General features: G+C 37.8%; 1 protein-coding gene across 2 annotated transcripts in view; it reads left to right on the forward strand.

Moving 5' to 3' along the window:
* The window catches only part of LOC103033058 (gamma-aminobutyric acid receptor subunit alpha-2), an 84,822-nt gene that overhangs the window by 26,942 nt on the left and 42,632 nt on the right, over nt 1–15,248 (forward strand). The gene's annotated exons all lie outside the window — the stretch shown is intronic.

Raw genomic sequence — 15,248 nt, forward strand, 5'->3', positions numbered from 1 at the left:
TTTTGGTCTCAGGGGAAGAGACGAGTATAATTTGTGCACGGGTCAGTGGTAAATTGACAGTGGCCTGTGGTGGCCCTGGCAGGATCAGCTCCTCCTGCCGTGTTGGGGGCTGAAATGAAAAGTGGTGCCACCTGACTGTGCTTGTGCCACTCTGAATTAGATTCCCTCCATCTGATAAGCAGGAGGAAGCAGCAGCACTATGACTCATGAATCCATCAGCACAGCTGTCTCCATTATCAATTCAAATTGCGAGCGAAGCAAAGGAAGCTTTTATATGCAGGTTTTAATCAGAGGAGTCTGAGTGTAGACGCGGGCACAGTATGGGGGGCATGGTGGAGACAAAGTTATTCATACATACAGCAATTAGGATTTGTAGTGTCACTGTCAAATAAAAAGCTCAAAACCTCATTGCTATATTTACGTAACCATAAATACACTATGGCCTTGTTTTACCTGCAGAGCCAAACAGTTCTAACAGGGCCTGTATGATGTGCTAACACTGTAGTAGTGCTGTTGGACAGGGCCTGTAGCCAGTGTAGTAACACAACAGTAGCAAACCTGGCCATGAGCTGTTGCTGTTGCACTAATGTCACAGTAGTGATGTTGGCCAGGGCCTGTAGCTGATGTGCTAACACTGTAATAGTGATGTAAGATACAGTCCGCTGCTGGTTTACTAATGTCGGAATAGTGATGGTGGACAGGGCCTGTAGTCAGTGTGCAAACACTGCAGTAATGATGGTGGACAGGGCCTGTATGATGTGCTAACACTTCAGTAGTGATGTTGGACAGGGCCTGTAGCCAGTGTAGTAACACAACAGTATTGAACCTGGCCATGAGCTGTTGCTGGTGCTCTTATGTCACAGTAGTGATGTTGGTCAGGGCCTGTAGCTGATGTGCTAACACTGTAGTAATGATGTGAGACACAGTCAGCTGCTGATTTACTAATGTTGCAGTAGTGTTGTTGGACAGGGCCTGTAGCTGGTGTGTTAACACTGCAGTAGTGATGTTGGACGGAGCCTGTAGCTGATGTGCTAACTCTGCAGTAGTGATGTTGGACAGGGCGTGTAGTCGGTGTGCAAACACTGCAGTAGTGATGTTGGACGGGGCCTGTACCTGATGTGCTAGTACTGCAGTAGTGATGTGAGATATAGTCTGCTGCTGGTTTACTAATGTTGCAGTAGTGATGTTGGACGGAGCCTATAGATGGTGTGCTAACACTTCAGTAGTGATGTGAGACAAAGCCTTTTGCTGGTTAACGAATGTCGCAGTAGTGATGTTGGACAGAGCCTGTAGCCAGTGTAATAACACAACAGTAGTGAACCTGGACATGAGCTGTTGCTGTTGCACTAATGTCACAGTAGTGATGTTGGTCATGGCCTGTAGCTGATGTACTAACACTGCAGTAGTGATGCAGGATAGGGCCTGTAGTCTGTGTTCTAACACTGCACTAGTGATGTTGGATAAGGAAATCTAGAAGAACGACTGTGCTGGACAATAGAGATCATTACTATAACAAAAGCATAGATTTTTTTAATTTCCACTCATTTTGGAAGAAATAAATAATAATCTACAGTTATCCAAATGCATTGATTTATTTTGTTGTTCTTAAAGTTAGTTGAAACACCCATAAAAAGGAATGACCTTCAGAAAATGCTAAGAGAAGTGACAAAAATGTGTCAATAGTCATGGGACGAGCGACATATATCCGGTTAATATTCTGCAGCAGTTCAGCAGTGTGGCTTGTTGTTTGAGGATGACTGAATAGTATGGCTGTGAGCTTTTCTCCTGGGAGTCCTGAGCAGTCTTTGTGTATTTGTGTGTGTGTGTGTGTGTGTGTGTGTGTACGTGTGGTGTGTGCATGATCCCTTGCTGGTCTCTCTCTGCTGAAGCTCCTCAGCCTCATCCTTCTGTCTCTGAGAGATTAAACTCAAACACTGCTGCCGTCGAATCAAACAGTGCAGAATCATAACCTAGCCAAAAACATCCATCCTTTACTTTGATGTGGTTAAAAAAAAAAAACATAAAATTATATTTTGTACAGTCTTTGTGTAAACATTTTGCTTCCCTTTGTCGAATTATATGTTGTAAATATTTACACGATAGAACACTCTCTAAACATTTTATTTATTTATTTTTGTCTACTTATTGCAACATATTACTATATACTGTTTTACAAAAATGAACACACCAAGTATGGGAACTTTATATGTAAATGTAAATGTAACGATAGTATAAGTATGAGAATAATACATTTAAGATATATAAGTAATTACCATATTAAAGTGAAAGAAGACATTTTTGAGGAAAATTGTACAAATGATAGAAGGCTCTAGTACCCTGTTGGGCTCCTCTAACCTGCATACAAAATGAGATACAGTTGGGCAAGGAGGCATACTGGTTCCATATGGAAACCTGGCAATACATCTGGCAACCCAAGCCGTAAGTAAGTGAGTAAGTGTTGTTGTCACGTAGACCCAGGCAGGGAGACGAGGAGGCGGACACAAGTGCAGGTAGGGTGAGAAATGAATAATTTAATAAATAAATATAAATAAACCAGGAAACGAGAAACAAGTAAACACTTAAACATAAAAAAGGGAGATATATACAAGGATCAAGGGAGTGAACTAAATAAATTAAACTAGATAAACAAATAACCAAAAACCAAAATAAACGAGAGAAACCAGAGAACATAAACTAAACCAACAAGAGATAATAAATAGCAAAATAAACTGGGAGTAAATAAACAAAGAAACAAACGAGGGACTGAATAAATACAATACTAAACAAGGCAGGGATATATACAAGGAAAACTAACAAGAGGCTAAACTAGACAGGGAAAAACTAAACTAGACAAGAATAAATAAACTAAGCAGGGAACTAAAAGGAAAAAGAAACAACAAGATGTAAACAAGGAACTAGGGCTAGGGCTAAGGCTGAAATCACAAAGAGACACGGAGAGACAAACAACAGGGGTTAGTGCAAAGACCGACGGAGGACAAGGTGGCAGAGGAGGGCTATTTATAGTAACATAAAACACACTATAATTAGAAACACCTGGGGAAGGGGCGGAGCTACAAATGAGAAACACATGGTGGAAATCTACTGACAAGAGACACAGAGGAGTACAGGTCACGTGAGGAAAACACACAGAGACATGAGACAGGGCTAAGACATGACAGTTGTAATCTGGCGTAGCCATTCTTGGGAAACCCTTGCTGTGTGTGGGTGAGCATTATACTGCTGGAAATGCCAGTTGGAAGCACTGCCATAAGAGGCAACACTTCTCAAATATTGAAAAAATTTCAGTCAGTTAAATGCATTGTCATTATTATTTTTTTTTTTTATTTTATTTTACACATTTCCTTGGGTGGGGTAATGGTGAATTTGTTTTATTATCGCCTGAGGTCACCTTTTTCCTAATTAAGCTAATGACAAAAAGCAAGGAAGAGGGGGTCCCAAGAGGGGTGTAAAGTATGTCATTTGCTGATTGTTATTGGCTGTTCAATATTGACCTTTGCAGTATTGATATTGTATTAAAGGCTGAAATATGCAGGTGACCTTCCCCTGTGTCCTTTTTTTTTTTTTTTTTTTTTTTTTTACTGTGTTTTCTTAAATTTATACAGTCTAAAAAATTACCTATTTTTAAGCCACGCAGCGCTAGGATTTATAATTCTGTATCTTGTCCGCATTCATTTACACTAATAAAAAACTAATATTAACATGATTTTCACACTACTATTGCCTAATTCTGTTTTTCCTCTGCTGCAGGTCTCTCTCTCTCGTTCGCTTTCTTTCTTTCTCACTGTGTGACCTACTCTCGTTCGCCTCACTCTCATCCCATTCCCCTGTTCTGCACACTGAGCACTGGCAAATTATTCTCTAACCGACAGCCGCTATATCCCTGGATTGGATTAGCTCAGGAGAGACGACTGTGGACTCCTCTCTCCGCCTCTCATTCAGGGAATAGGCAGATAAGCCATGCATATTCCTTTGTGTGCCATTCTCTGGGTTCCTCCCCCCCGTCCCCTCGTTTGTGGACTGACCCTCTCCCGCAGGAGAGACCCTCTCAGGCTCGCACAGCACGTCCAGCCCTTACTTTGATATATTTTTCATTCTCAGAGACAAATTGTCTCATTTCTTTGCCCCCACACTGCTCCCCTGAGCCCATCTTTTCTGCCGGCCCTTCCTCACTCTCCTCTCTTCACTTTCTCTCTTTCTTTATTTCGAGGTATTTGACAGGTGTCGTTTTTTTCCCAGACTTCTCTCTCCTGAAACGGGTTCACTCTCAGTATTTTGGCGGTGAAACCTGATTTTGTAATCCTACATTAATACAGTTTACTTCACAGCAATTACTGTATATTGTATTATGTATTATTATAGTTTTGTTGCTGGGTGTTTGATTTCGGCATAGCAATTGATTTGGATTTTGTCTTTGTGCACCTTTATGTCCTAATGGTACAACTAAAGTAGTAACACCCAAATAAATATGTGCAATACCACAGCAACCACTTTTGCAACATCCCAACATTCACCTGAAATATTATGGGAACCATTAGGAATACCAGAACAACTGCATTTCAACCACCTATCGACAACCTAAGAACCACTAAGCAGCACCATTTTAATCACCTAGCAACAAACAGAAACAGCAAAGCAGCACCAGAACAACTATGTTGGAACAAATTAGCAACACCGCAGCAGCCACCTAGCAACACCATAGGAATCATCTACCTATAACAACATAGCAACCAATAGCAACATCTTATCCATCTTAGCCATCTGTATCAAACACCAAGAAAACCACACCAACCACCAGTTTACACCATTGGAACTACAAAGCAACCACTTAGCAATGCCATAGCATTCACTGAACAACACAATAGCAACCACCCGAAAAACCATATCAACCACATACTATATCAGTACTATAGCATCCATCCATCATTCAACCATTTAGCAACACTAAAGCCACTTTCTATAATGTCATAAAAACCCCAAAAAAAGTATAGCAAACGCCAAGGAAATGCTTAGTAGCACTATAGCATCTGCGTAGCAACACCATAGCAACCATCAAAAAAACACAATAGCCAACACCTTGAATATCATCAGCATCAAATTAACAACACCATAGCAACTGCATAAAATACTATATAGACCACATAGCAACATAGCAACACCATAGCAATCATCAAGCAATAACATAGTTTTAGCATAGCGACTGCCTAGCAACTCCCTGGGAATCATTTAAGCAGTGCAGCCATGCTGTCATTTCCTGTATAGAATAATAATAAATAGTACTTTCTCTTTAAGGTAGTGGGTTTTTTTTCACTACATGGGAAAAAAACAAGAGACTACATCATCTTCAGACCCTTTAAAATATTTACCTGCAGCATTAGACAACTGTGTCCTGAGAGGAAAGGCCATTGATCATTCCTGTGGAATAGCCTGTTATGATGAATTATGCATGTGTGTAAGAAATGATTAAAGAGAGCTGTACGTTCTCTCAGAGATCATAAAGGTCGTGCCAGCGTTGCCTCGCCCACGGTCACTGAAAAAAAAAAAAAAAAACATACTCATTTAAATTTCATTGAGTTGGGATGATCATGTGCTCAGTTTCTTACCTCCTGTATTTAAGTGCTGTTATCTATAAAGGTGAGGTTCGGCTGCTGTGGCTGAGGGTCTGGAGCTGTTAGTAAAACCTCTCTGTCTTTCTCTCTCTTTCTCTCTGTTTCTCTCTCTTTCTCTACCTCCTTCTGCTTCTCTCTCTCTCTCTTTCCCTCTCGCTTTGCTTCTGCCCTGAGGTCATGCGAACCCACATCATTAGAGCTAACCCTACAGTGAACCGTGTGTGCTGTGCAGGTAAACAACAGAAGGAAAGATTCAGGAGGATAGAGATTAAACGTTGAGGTTCATATTGGTCAAAATGTGTGTTGTTTTCCCTCGTTTTTAGCTGTAGGTAAGCCATGACACCTTTAAAATAACAATTGTATTGTACATTTCTTTGACATAAGAAAGTAAATAGCGAATTTAGTCATTTTAATGAAAATAATTAATAGACAACAAAGGTGGTGGACACTGTTCTTGAGAATGATGGTGGATATTTAGACATAACTGCAAAACAAATGCAACCTTCAGAAAACCTATGTTCCACATTCGTTCACAGGCAACACAGACTTTTTCCCTAATCGCTTGCGTGAAAGAGAGGGAGAGGTAGAGAAAGCCTTGATATGTGAGCGTATTGTCGCTGTTTAATGAAAAACACTTATCTCCAAAACAACAAGAGAGAAAAAAAACTTGTACATTTTCAATGGAAGTCAATGTAAAAAGAGTTTATTTCAAGAATGAAGAATTTGAAGAATTTTAAGAATTTCTATTGGTCCATTCATCAAGAAATTTGGGCACAGTGTAAGGGACAGTTTGTCTGTTCAAATTATGTAGTAAACTAAAAATCGACAAAAATGGAGATAAGTGTTTTTCACAGGACAGCGACGATATTCATGAAGTGCATTCAAACAGAGAGGGTTCTGATTGGCCTGCTCTCTGCAAAGAGTCTATGAGACAGCCAATCAGTATTTAGTGTGGGTGGGCCGCGTTACTTGTCTGGAAGTGGGTGGGCACAAAAGGGGAAAAATTCTACTGTAATATAGAAAAAAAAACAAATGTACTTGAAAACAGAACATTTACTCAACACTGTGCTCTTAGGTTTGAGGCTTTATGTGATTTGAGCCTCAGTTAGCTTAGCTTTAATATGGTCTGTGGTGTGGACTTTAGCCTGCTAGCTTGCCAGCTACAAGTCCAAACATGGTAGTCTCATTTCACCTTCCTGTCACTCCAACACCAGTCACCCGATTTTTTTCTCTCAGACAAAAGATTTGATTGTCAATACTTGTCTCAGTAGCTCAGCAGTTATCCAACAGCAGCAGCTGCACTGGGCTCTCTGATACTCAGTGGAACTGTAATTGTGCTAGATCAGAGAAAACTAGCTAAACATGTGACATTGAGACTATATATCTATAAATCCTATTTTACTGTTAAAGTCGTCCTGAACTTATATTCTTGTGAAAGCAGTTTTTTGTTAATTGATCACAAAGTGTGGAAAGTAATGGAATGGCTTGGGAATGCCCACTCCTGGATAAGTGAGGTATTGGCATCTAATATTTAATATTCATGTAATATCGATCCACAGTGGTATGTGTTTACTGGAAATTTGTCGTTGTGTTGAAAAGCATCATCACCCAGAGTGGGCAGTTCAGTAGGTGGTAATGATTGTGACTGACAGCATCTGGGTAGAATTGTCCATGTGTCTAGATAAGTGACTTTGACAGAAATTCAATTTACATTTCTGCAGCTCAGTGCAGCATCCTTTAGCTTCCATGACTTTTGGCATATTAGTGTAGTATTTCAGTATAAATGCTTAATGTGCAGTTCTGGAAAAAAAAAGTAAGAGATCACTTAAAATGATGAATTTCTTTGATTTTACCAAATTTGAAAACCTTTGGAATATAATCAAGAGGAAGATGGATGATTACAAACCATCAAACCAAACTGAACTGCTTAAATTTGTGCACCAGGAGTGATATAAAGTTATCCAAAATCAGTGTGTAAGACTGGTGGAGGAGAACATGCCAAGATGCATGAAAACTCAGATTAAAAACCACGGTTATTTCACCAAATATTGATTTGTGAACTTGAATATGAACTTTTTTCTTTGCATTATTTGAGGCCTGAAAGCTCTGCATCTTTGGTTTGTCATTGAAGCCATTTCTACCTTTTTTGCAAATTAATGTTCTATATGACAATTTGGAACTTGGAAGAAATGTTGTCCATAGTTATAAAACAATAAAACAACAATGTTTACAACATTTTACTCAAACCTATACCTATAAATAACAAAATCAGAGAAACTGATTCAGAAACTGGTCCCTATATTTTTTGATGTTTAGATGCATCTAGCATTGAGCATCAGTAATTTAGCAGTAGTTTGGAAATGCTTCATATTTTGGTACTTTTTGTGAACAACCAGGAGCGTCACAATCATGTAAAAGGCCATAGAGAGGCCTAAGACGAAGATACACATGGTCATCTTTGTGTATCTATGTGTTCACGGCCCACTACTCTATGATCATTAGTTGCTGTCCTCTCGCTCCCTGTGGCCATTGTGACTGTGATAGATGGTGAATCTGTGCTGGATTGCACTGAATCCATTTAGTCAGTGTTATGTGTGTAACTGTTATGGTTTGTATGTGATACAGAGCGGGGTGCCCCTCAGGCCAGGCTTTCCCAGGCCACATCCAGACTGTGATGGATGAGAGGGGAGGCTGCTAAGCCCCTTTGGCCTGATAAATTTGTTCCACACTGGGCTTACTAATAGCCCTTGCCCATGGAGGGGCATGAGGAAGAGGAAGGACAAGGAGAGAGAGAGAAAGGGGGGGGGGGTGGATGGAGAGAAAATGAAATGGGCAGAAGGAAGGCTAAAGTCAGTGTCAGAGACAAAGCAGGGGGTATTAGGGTGGAAAGACAAAGGGAAAAGGAAATAAGAATGATGGCTGGAGAATGGACGGCAATTGTTTAGCTACAGTATTGCCCACCTCCCCCTCATCTCTTGAGAGCCTTTTGTGTGCAGTGATTGGGTGAGTTCACTCAAGGACAGCACACACTCGCTGCTCGAGCCGGACCTCCAGATTAGCCCTGCACTTCCACCTCACTTATACTGGATGCTGTAAACACACACAGGCACACACAGTCACTACCACACCAAAGCCTTGCCCTATCACCATGGTGTGGGAATACCGCAATAACTTTAACGATATACCATCACAGAAAGTTAAAATCACTTGGACAGTTTCCTGGCCGAACACCACCTGCCAAGCCTCAGTTGCACAGGTCTGGCTCTGCTTTGATTCTTGCCCCAAATGCTTCTCCCAATACCCCAGTTGCTGAGTATAATATGGGATTTGCCCTCGCTGCTTTTGCTAAAACCTCGGTTGTTAGCTAAGAAATTGTCTCAAGCTGCATGTGGAAGAATATCATAAAACAATTGGCCTGAGCCACGTGTGCCAACACCCTTGTGGACAAGTATAATACAGCAATTGGCCTGGTCCACATGTATCAAACTAAACTCAGCAACATGAGATAACTTTGGGGACCTCCAAAATGAATGCAAGGTTCATTGACACTGTCAGCAATTATCAGTTATCAAGTGATCACATTTAGAAAAACAGATAGCATCGTAGCTAACATGCTCCAAGTGTTATGAATATGAACTTGTTTTCTTTATTTGAGGTCTGAAAGCTCTGCATCTGTTTTTGTTATTTCAGCCATTTCTAATTTTCTGCAAATTAATACTGTAAACGAAAATATTTTTATTTGGAATTTGGAAGAAATGTTGTCCATAGTTTATAGAATAAAACAATGTTCATTTTGCTTAAACATAAACCAATAAATAGCAAAATCAGAGAAACAAACTAACTGAGCATCATTAAAGAGTAGTGTTTTTTTATTTTATTTGTCATTTTGGCAATGCTTTATATTTTGGTACTTTTTGTGAAGCACCAGGAGTGTCACAATCACGTAAAAGGCCACAGAGAGGCCTAAGACGAACATCCAATCCAGCTGTTAGCATTGCAGCTAAACTATTCCAGCACTGCCGCTTGCTGACTCTGGCTGTTAGCATCAAGGCGGACCCAATATTCTAGGCTTCATAACACAGGTTCAGAATAACCTGAACAAATGATAAACATATCATAGCAGACATGTAGCATAGCAACTAGCTCCCACACTGCTGGGCCAGCTGCTGCTTCCGTTAGCATTGTGGCTTTAACTCATCAAAGCCCAACTGCTAACATTGCGGCTAAACAGCTATACCTAAGCAATCATACACTCAAGGTTTTAACTATAATGCGTAATATTGGAACTGCTGTGCTGCTGTCATAATACATAATACATGGAGAACTTCGGTTACAGTGCATTACCGGCTAATAATGTCACTCATAAAATGCCTCTCAGCCAATCACATTGCACGGAACTAACTGTGGTCTAATAGGTTTTATAACATAGCTTTAGAATAACCTACAGAAATGATACACATATCTTATCAAACAGCAACTCTATCTAACCAGCCCATGCACAAAATACTCTTTTTTTTTACTTTCAGTGCCTCTTTACAGCTCTGTAATCCATCATATTTCTAATTCTGTTTATTGATATTATTTTGATATGACTTTATGGTCATTGTAAAATGCTGTCAAACTATAATACCATTATATTTTCATTATTTATTTCTGAGATGGTTTATTTCTCTGACCGTTGCAGCCCTACCCTGGTGTATTTTTTCTCAGGTGCAATTCTCTTTCTTTCCCCCCCCCTCTCTCTCTCTCTCTCTCTCTCTCTCTTTCACTCTCTCTCTCTCACTCTCTCTCTCAGTGCTGTGTAGAAGAGCGTGTTCACTCTCTTTTTATTTGTCTTGTCTTGTTATTCACTAATGGTTGTTCATGCAGAATCCTTGAAGGCCAGGTCAATATGCGACATTGCCGCTAAAATTAGTCTGCCACAGAAGTGCCTGGCTGTGGCTGGTTGTCAGAAACACTATCACACCTTACTACAAGCTAATAAGACTCTCGAAGTAACAAGTGTACAGACTTACAGAGGCTGGGATTGAAGAACACTTCATAAATTGGAGTCTCAGTGGGTCTTCTTGTTATAGTGAAGCTGTGCGAGTGTGTAGTCACATATAGCCTTGTGGTACCTAGTGCTGTGTAGTGATGTATTGTAATGGCTGATGTTGATTTATTTACTGTTGAAATGTAATGAAAATTGTTTTATAAATAATTTAAAATATTTTTTGTTATTGTTAATAAGCTTTATAAGATGAATTCTGAATAACACTGAAGCTCATATTTTGAAGCTAAACACTAGAACTCGGGGATATGTTTAATAGTGAAAGTAAGAGCTTTTCCACACTAACAGTACAAACTGAACACAAGGGATTGTGACTTAACCAGTGGCGTGCAGTTAATATAATGGGTACCCCTTCTGCAACACTTCACCAGTGCCTTCCTACACGTTGATGAATATTACAATGACTACATATTCTCAGTCTTGACTTAGTTATATGAACTTAATACATTTTAACAGCCTAAAAACACAGTAGCAAATAACAAAAGTACCATGTACAACAGACTACATCAACGTTTTTCAATGCTTAATTTTCCTACAAGTACAGTCATTCAACACAGATCACTCATTTGTATGCCTACAGTAACATTATGCCAGGTCAGCCAAAACATTACAAGTACACACAAAAACTCACCAGTCAGGCGGCCTATTATTGTGAATAAGTTTCACATTAAAGGGCAGCCTTTAAAAAGGCTTTTTAATATGATGCACACAATATTTGTCTCATTTTCAGTTGCAATTCCAGGATTGTTATAGTAGCTAACTATCGAAATTAAGCCAGCATGTTCACCCATTTTATGACTAACCAACGTTTAGCGCCTTCATCAGAATGCTAAGAAGGGGTTAGACAGCCATGGCCCCACCCCCGTAGTGAAACTCATGAATCTGATTGGTAAGATTGTCCTACGACTTGCTAAAAGACTTATTGCTATACCTTCAAAATATCAGTAGAAGAGGCACACAGACACACGGGGGCAGAAGCCATTTTAAGAAGCAGTTTTGATTGGTTAGTACCGCTGTCAGTCAGATATGAGTCATATAGCAACTGAAAAACGCAGAGTATTGCTTTGTATTAGATCCTGTTTTTTATTTTAGTTAGTTAATGAAATATATGCTTATAGTTTACAATAACTATAATATATATTTCCTGATTAAATGTTGTATAATGATTTACATGCACCTATTGTCACCTCTTCTCTGAAGGGTTAGAAAGGCCTTACTGCACACCACTGGAATAAACAACTGTGTAACCTGAAGAAAAGCAATTATCAGTGAGGCTAACCAGCAAAAACGCGTTTAGTCTGCTAGGGAACAGGACGATTAGACTCTGGAGCAAAGATAGAAGGTCATGTGGTCTGAATAGTTCAGAGTTACCTTGTTCCAGAGTGATTGAGCATCATGGTAAGAAGAGAGGTGGCTGAAGTGATGCACCCATCATGCCCAGTGCCTACTGTATAAGCCTGCAGGGGTTTATGCTATGATTGCTCTAGCAAAAGCTAGGACTTATATATATATATATATATATATATATATATATATATATATTAATTTAATTTTTCAGTTTTATTTATTGTTTAAACAGCAATATTAGACTACTAACCTACTCCTTTCCATACTCTTGAGCTATTTTTAGGATGCCAGCAGTTGGTAAAAACACTGATTTGCTTCCGGCTGTGATAAAAATGACCCTTTCTTCCTCTCATAACAAGTGCACACAGGCCTTGACTGTGCTTAGATTATCCATGGTAATGAATTCTGGAAACCAGGGCACGCTACAGACTTCATGTTACCCCCCACTTCCCACGTCCTTGTCCAGGACATGAGGTTAAGTCTCAGTTCCCATTATCACTCCCTCGCTTCTCTCCATGCGTGTCAGAATGAGTGATGTGCTAACCAGTGTACATGTCTGCTGGCCAGGGCTTAATATTACACTGGATCAGACCAAATCAGGACTGGCACCTTTCAGACTGGTTCCAGCAACTGTTTTAGTGACAAATAAATTATGTTTGCACAACAGGTAGTGAGTATGTTTTCTGAAAAAAAAAAAAAAAACAGCATGATACACAATAAACTAACAGCATTAAGGTTGTCAGTTTATAACACAGCATGGCAGAACACACAGGTAGAGATTAAGGTGATATTCTACAAAAGCAGAATTTATTAGTTACCTGGATCTTTTGGGATTATGAACCCTGTGCTTTTTTTTAAGAGTTTTTATATAATAATAATTCAGTAAAGACAATAAATTGTAAATCAGATATAACTTTAAATGATCCACAAACAACTACAGTTGGTTCAGTAATGTCTATAAATCATTCAATAATGACTGAATGGTTTAGTACTGACAATTAATGATTCATTACCAACAATGAGTATAAATTATTCATTAACAACGATATATGATTCAATAACTGCTACAAATGATTCAGTAATGATTAGAAATTATTCAATAATGACTGTTAATTATTCAGAAACTGATATAAATGATTCAGTAATGGTTAGAAATGATTCGGTAATGACTGTAAATTATTCAGAAACTGATCTAAAAGATTCAGTAATGTTTAGAAATGTTTCAGTAATGACTGTAAATTATTCAGAAACTGATATAAATGATTCAGTAATGATTAGAAATTATTCAATAATGACTGTTAATTATTCAGAAACTGATATAAATGATTCAGTTATGGTTAGAAATGATTCAGTAATGACTGTAAATTATTCAGAAACTGATATAAATGATTCAGTAATGATTAGAAATGATTCAGTAATGACTCTAAATTATTCAGAAACTGATATAAATGATTCAGTAATGTTTAGAAATGTTTCAGTAATGACTGTAAATTATTCAGAAACTGATATAAATGATTCAGTAATTAGTAGAAATGATTCAGTAATTATTGTAAATTATTCAGAAACTGATATAAATGATTCAGTTATGATTAGAAATGTTTCAGTAATGACTGTAAATTATTCAGAAACTGATATAAATGATTCAGTTATGATTAGAAATGATTCAGTAATGACTGTAAATTATTTAGAAACTGATATAATTGATTCAGTATTGATTAGAAATGATTCAGTAATGAATCTAAATTATTCAGAAACTGATATAAATGATTCAGTAATGATTAGAAATGATTCAGTAATGACTGTAAATTATTTAGAAACTGATAATAATGATTCAGTATTGATTAGAAATGATTCAGTAATGAATCTAAATAATTCAGAAACTGATATAAATGATTCAGTAATGATTAGAAATGATTCAGTAATGATTAGAAATGATTCATTAATGACTGTAAATTATTTAGAAACTGATAATAATGATTCAGTATTGATTAGAAATGATTTAGTAATGAATCTAAATAATTCAGAAACTGATACAAATGATTCAGTAATGATGAGAAACGATTCAGTAATGACTGTAAATCATTCAGAAACTGATATAAATGATTGAGCAGGGATTAGAAATGATTCAGTAATGACTGTAAATTATTCAGAAACTGGTATAAATGACTGAGTTATAATTAGAAATAATTCAGTAATGAATCAGAATATTCAGAAACTGATATAAATGATTCAGTAACGATTAGAAATGATTCAGTAACTAAAATAAATGAATACATGATTTAATGATTATTCATGATTTAGTAACTACTGTAAATTATTGAGAAACTGATGTAACTAGTTTAGTAACAACTATAAATTATTCAGTAACCACTATAAATGATTGGGTAATAAATATAAAATATTAATTAACAACTAAAAGTGTCAGTAACTTCTATAAATGATTTAATAACAATTGAAAATGATCAGTAATTCCAAAATATTGTCAGAAATATTGTAGTAATGATTATGAATGATTACAAATTTTCAGTTAATCAAATACATAAGACAATCTTTAATGGCCTTTTTAGGAAGATTAACAGCATAAAAACCGAATTCAAAGCGATAAGCCAATAGTAAGGACTGTCCAAAAAACTATGCTTATCTAGTTCACATTACTCTCTTCTTTTAAGGTAGTTAATGTTTAACCCGCACCGCTTTCAATCACAAAAAAATACAAAAATCTGACTTGTGTCACCATTTTTTTTCTAGTGTTGTTCTCGTGCTGTATTTTCTCTAACATATGCGTTAGGAAAACTCACAAGAGAACATTTATTGCCTAAGAACCTCATTAACACTCTTATTAATCCTTAAATCCAACACTATCATGAATCCTCCTACCGAGCAGCATGTTTAATGCGCCTTTTTATACACACATTTTAATGCTTTCTGTAACTTCTCCCCCTCATTTACCTGCTGGATCTGTCGCTATTCAGTTATACTGAGTAAATGCACATATAGAGTATTTAATCTACAGGAGTTGGACAATGAAACTGAAACAACTGTCATTTTAGTGTGGGAGGACTCATGGCTAAACTGGAGCAGCCTGGTGGCCAATCTTCATTTATTGCACATTGCACCAGTAAGAGCAGAGTGTGAAGATTCAGTTAGCAGGGTAAGAGCACAGTGTTGCTCAAAATATTGCAATGCACACAACATTATGGGCGACATACCAGAGTTCAAAAGAG

This window comes from Astyanax mexicanus, chromosome 10, assembly GCF_023375975.1.
Source record: "Astyanax mexicanus isolate ESR-SI-001 chromosome 10, AstMex3_surface, whole genome shotgun sequence".
Taxonomy (NCBI): domain Eukaryota; kingdom Metazoa; phylum Chordata; class Actinopteri; order Characiformes; family Acestrorhamphidae; genus Astyanax; species Astyanax mexicanus.